Source organism: Limulus polyphemus, unplaced genomic scaffold (genome assembly GCF_000517525.1).
Source record: "Limulus polyphemus unplaced genomic scaffold, Limulus_polyphemus-2.1.2 Scaffold2213, whole genome shotgun sequence".
In the NCBI taxonomy this organism is placed as follows: Eukaryota; Metazoa; Arthropoda; class Merostomata; order Xiphosura; family Limulidae; genus Limulus; species Limulus polyphemus.
Genome location: NW_013667823.1, coordinates 44,751 through 50,427, shown reverse-complemented (window position 1 = coordinate 50,427; position 5,677 = coordinate 44,751).

Genomic DNA, 5,677 nt, shown 5'->3' with positions numbered 1-5,677 from the left:
TTGAACTTCCAAGTATTTTTTCTTAGTTTTTTCTCCATCTATTGAGAGCTACTTGAACTTCCAAGTATTGTTTCTTAGTTTTTCCTAACATAGATACCACAGCTGAAGGTAAACATAATCTAATTTTGGATTAATTTGGAGGCCAGCGAAGCTGGAACGGGTCCTCCAGGACGGGACAAGTACCCCGGAGCACTGGACCTACGTTTAGGGAGATTCCCAGAACCCAACGCTTTCCAACTCCACCCCGGGTTACTGTATGTGTATACAATCATAACCCCATGCCGGGGTCAGAGGATTAATGGGGAGGACATCATATGGATCCCAGGCCATGATATATGATACCACGCATACACATACAGCTCCAGGCTCGGCCCCACTGAAGATTTGAAAGAAGGAAGGCCGCTATATATTGTATTGATTTGATGATTAAGAAACTGGTGTTATTAAACTGAGACATCAATAATCTGTATACAGATCGTTCACTTACAAAGATACTTCGGGTGCTTGATACATTAAATATTAATTTAATTAATTCTTTATTTATTTACTTATTTTTAACGAAATTGATTTGTCAGATATCATTGTTGTGAAGTGAAAAGTCCAAACTGTCGTAGTTAACACAAAAAAAAACATTATGTGCTGCCATATAGCGACGGAAAGTGGAACTATTATGAAATATAGAAATAATTCTCCTGAGTAGTGGTATTCTTTTTGTTATTTTCTCGCAAAAAACGCGAGTAATAGGAGAAGATAATAACATTGCTCTTATATACAAATTGGATGAGCAATTTTTTCACATCTTGCCTATCTGTCAGGAAAAGTAATTTTCATCTTAACAGTAAAAATACTTTTGTGCATCAGAAAATTTCGAACTTTCATATGCAAAATTTTTATAATGTCTAAATAGTTACCAAACGTTTCCTAAGAGAAAACTTTCTATTTTATCTATTGTCTTCAGTAATCAATTTCTGTTCGGGCCCGGAAAATTTGAACGATCTCGCAACCACCATAACAAATTATGAAATAAACATAAATTATGCATCTTTCATTCTGGAATGAACTCAAAGAGATTTAAATTGATAGTTATTGGACGAGTATCAGGACGTGTTTGTTGTGCAAATATAAGGTAGTGACAGTGCTTACGTCTATTGTGTTTTAAGTAAAGGTTTTTAATAATAGTTCAGTACAATCTCCATCTATTGAGAGATAACTGAACTTCCAAGTATTTTTCTTAATTTGTTTCTCCATCTATTGAAAGATAACTTAACTTGTTTTGATATATAACTTATTCTGCCTGTTTTGATATATAAACTTATTCTGCCTGTTTTGATATATAAACTTATTCTGCCTGTTTTGATATATAAACTTATTCTGCTTGTTTTGATATATAAACTTATTCTGCGTGTTTTGATATAAAACTTATTCTGCCTGTTTTGATATATAAATTTATTCTGCTTGTTTTGATATATAAACTTATTCTGCCTGTTTTGATATATAAACTTTTTCTGTCTGTTTTGATATATAAACTTATTCTGCCTGTTTTGATATATAACTTCAGAATTTATCAAAGGATTGGAGACAGTGAATGAATGATTGTGTAACTACTTCTGTTGTTTCATTATGGAGGTTTTCCTACTACAATGAAAGTTAACAATATGTTCTTTTTGAATACGTTGTATATGATGAATATTGAACGTTAGGCTTATAATTTGTGGTGTAGCGAAATTGTCAAAAGCTCTTTGAGAGATTTTGAATTGTACAGATGTATGTGATCCTTTATATACGTGTTTTGTAAGTGCAGGAAGAAATAAGGGTAAAGATACTGAAATACCAGACCTACAAACTGCCAACGTCATCTGCTCACTCTTCGGTATCGTTCGGACCTGTAGCTTCTGGAGGCGTGTCTCATACAACAAGTGGAAAACCTTTGCTAAGGCGGCCTGGTCCTATGCCAGGGTTTAATCCAGGAAGACCTGTTCCTGCAGGGTCAAGTATCCCAGTGATGAGCCCTTCACTAGGTAAGAGACATTGTTTCATAATAGTTGTGATAAATACTGGCTCTAACATATTTACATTCGTAGAGTTTATTTTACTCTGTTTTAACATGTCCCTAACATATATACATTCGTAGAGTTTGTTTTACTCTATTTTAACATGTCCCTAACATATTTACATTCGTAGAGTTTGTTTTACTCCATTTTAACATGTCCCTAATATATTTACATTCGTAGATTTTGTTTTACTCTATTTTAACATGTCCCTAACATATTTACATTCGTAGAGTTTGTTTTACACTATTTTAACATGTCCCTAACATATTTACATTCGTAGAGTTTGTTTTACTCTATTTTAACATGTCCCTAACATATTTACATTCGTAGAGTTTGTTTTACTCTATTTTAACATGTCCCTAACATATTTACATTCGTAGAGTTTGTTTTACTCTATTTTAACATGTCCCTAACATATTTACATTCGTAGAGTTTGTTTTACTCTATTTTAACATGTTTACAATCAATTCACTACCAGAAGTAAGAAGTTGTAGAGTTTTCACTTGGTTAAACTAAAATCTCCAACATTTGTAGTGAGAGAGTGCTTGTTCATTACTAAGTCGTAGTAGTTGTTTTCAAGCAAACAACAACATGAATAGCCATTCATCAACAAATGTAATTATAATGAGAAAGAACTTAAGCAGTATGTGCGAGCAGCTGAAAGTACTGTATCGCTATCATATGACACTGACTCTAGACTAATGGTGCTTGTGAATTATTGGTGTGAAGTTGTTAAAGTTGACAAGGTTACTCTAGTCGTCACATCAGTAAGTTCCCGAGAGGTCAAAATCTACATCTTTCCAGAGAATTATGCCACCTTTGTTGCCATGGGAGTCTTCCATTTCCAGGTCCTAGCCCTAATCCTTTTCGACATCCAGAATCTCCATGGGACGACTACCGGGCCTTTTCTGATAACACTAGTTTTGTAATATTAACCGACACCTTGGCTGAATCCGGTTCACTTCTCAGATTCTTGATACTTCTCCAGCGGTGTGAAGTTTGTGAAAAACTTGTTTGTTTTTCATTTGTTTCTCATGTCGTGATAAAAACAAACAAAATAAACGTGTACCTTGAAAACATCAGTATTTGGAATGTTGCAGGTTTAAATGGTAAAGAAGTCTGCTATATTGAATTTCGAGGGTTATATCAAAAACAGAAGTTGATTCTAGAGTAAAAGATGTTTATAGTTAGATTTCAGGGTCAGAAAATTGACTTTATTAGGTTTTTCAAAGTAAAATGTAAAGTCATAAAAGTAATTACAACAAACACACTCATATATGTATAATATTAATTGTCTTTTAAATCCTTCTTACAATAGGTTTTGTTGACTTTCATATTGGTCATTTTAGTCCTTCTAACACTAGATTTTGTTGACTTTGATAACTTTTTCGGTCCTTTTAAAGACAATTATATATATATATATATATGTGTGTGTGTAATAGAGACGGCTGACTTGGGTATTAAAAACTTTTACTTAAAACATAAAACAAGGAATTCAAAATGTTGTTACATGTTTTGTGTTTAAAATGTAAGTTTATAATACTCATATCAGCCGTCTCTACTGTATTAATATTCTCGTCAAGTGGATTCCTCATCATCAAGAAACACACTTATACTTTATTTTGGTCAAATAAATAAATCAAATGAGAAAAATAAGGTCTTTTCAAAGTATTTGAGAGAATGTGTTTAGATCATTAAGTCCAGGGTGGTTTCACTGTAAAAGTTAGTTCTTAATTTTACTTTGATATTTTTTTTCTTCCACTTAATGCAGAATGGAAAACATTCACTCTTAAAAATCGTTAGGAACTTCTTGGAACTTAGATCCTGAATGATATTAGCTTGTTTTGTTTTCTTCGCTTAAATGGTAAGTATTTTGTAAAATGGAAAGAACCATACGAGTTTGTGAAGTTAGAAGTAAAAACTGGACCTCTTCTCATGACTATGTGTTCAGAAAAACTTTGAAGGTCTTTCTTTAAGCAGTCGTTTCAAGTGCTTTGAAATTCACTGAATTGTTTAAATATATTTTTTTTGTTATTCATCAGTTATTTCTGTGATAATTTTAAGGATTTTCTTTGTTTTATGAAAACCTCAGCATTATTATTTTCAAGATTTAGGGTCATTGAAGTCAGTATGGACATTTTGTTTGATTGAATGTTGGAATTTTGGTCTTTCAAATCATTTGTAATAAAGTGATCATTAACATTTATTAGAAGTTCTGTGTCAACCTGTTTTAATACTGTTAACACACGTTCCATGCGTTAACAAAAAAACAACAACATGCAAATGTCAAGTTTTGTAACTGTGTCATTTTAAGTTAGGCATCATTGAAATGAAATTTGGGGGTTACTAACCCTAAACATGGCCAGGTGGTTAGGGAGCTTGACTTGTAATCTGAGGGTCGCAGGTTAGAATCCCCGTCCCACCAAACATGCTTGCCATTTCAGCCGTGAGAGCATTATAATGTGATGGTCAATCCCACTATTCGTTGGTAAAAGAGTAGCCCAAGAGTTGGCAGTGGGTGGTGATGACTAGCTGCCTTCCCTCTAGTTTTTCACTGCTAAAATAGGAACTGCTGGTGCAGATAGCCCTCACGTAGCTTTGCATGAAATTCGAAACAAACCAAACTAACCCTAAAATTAACACGTGGTAAAATAGCTTAGAAAAAGGAGGTAAATACATAAAAACCTTTTCTGAACTGAAGGTTTTTTTTTTAATTTCGTTTGTTTTCTTCTTTCATCAATAGAAAATAAAGCTGTAATTTTGTTTTTAGTCATGGTCAGCAGTTAATTACTTTTATGAAGTTAAGAACTGATGTAATTATATATACATGACAGTGTAGTTTTGACGTCTTTATCGTGGGATATCTTGCAAAATCAATAGTGGGCTTTGTGTCATGGTTAAATTCTGAAATTCTTACCTAGAATAGTCGATATGTGGCTTTTGAATTAAAGTGTTACGTCTCCGTTTGTTAATTAATTTTCCGTAAATTCGTTCCGACGAAACTTTAGCGACACAAGTCCTTTCTTAAATAAAACTGGTTTATTCTTTCTGAATATAACTTTACGATACATTTAATTTCAACAGTCGCTCTGTAACAACGCTATAATTCTCAACAAACTTCTCACGTGCTTAACAATATCCTCTCTGACTGCACTTCAATTACGCATTACACTGTTGTCCCGTCGCGTTGTGAACGTCTTATATATACAAGACTAATTCATATCTAGTAAATGCTCGGGCATTCTTGAAGGAACTGGATATTTCTAGAAACAGGTGGCGTGATACTAGTCACGTGACCTCCCTGACGCAACAAAAGCATAATTGATGAGTTTTTTTCTTCGCCTCAAAGCAACTTATAAGTTCACATTATTTCACAAGCATCAGTTTGTGTTTACATGCATTTTGAATGATGCTGTTTGAATCTAAGTTTCATAAAGTTCAACTTTCCAGGTGGTTCTCTATTCTTTTCTTTAATTTTTATTACATTTTGTTTGCATTTGAGGAATGATTAGTACTGATGATTGTTCTAAACTGTCTAAAAAAATATTATTTATTCGTCGTTATGGCAACAAGAGGTTGTGTTATATTTGTGGTAAATTTATTGTATAAAGAAGCAATGACCAAGT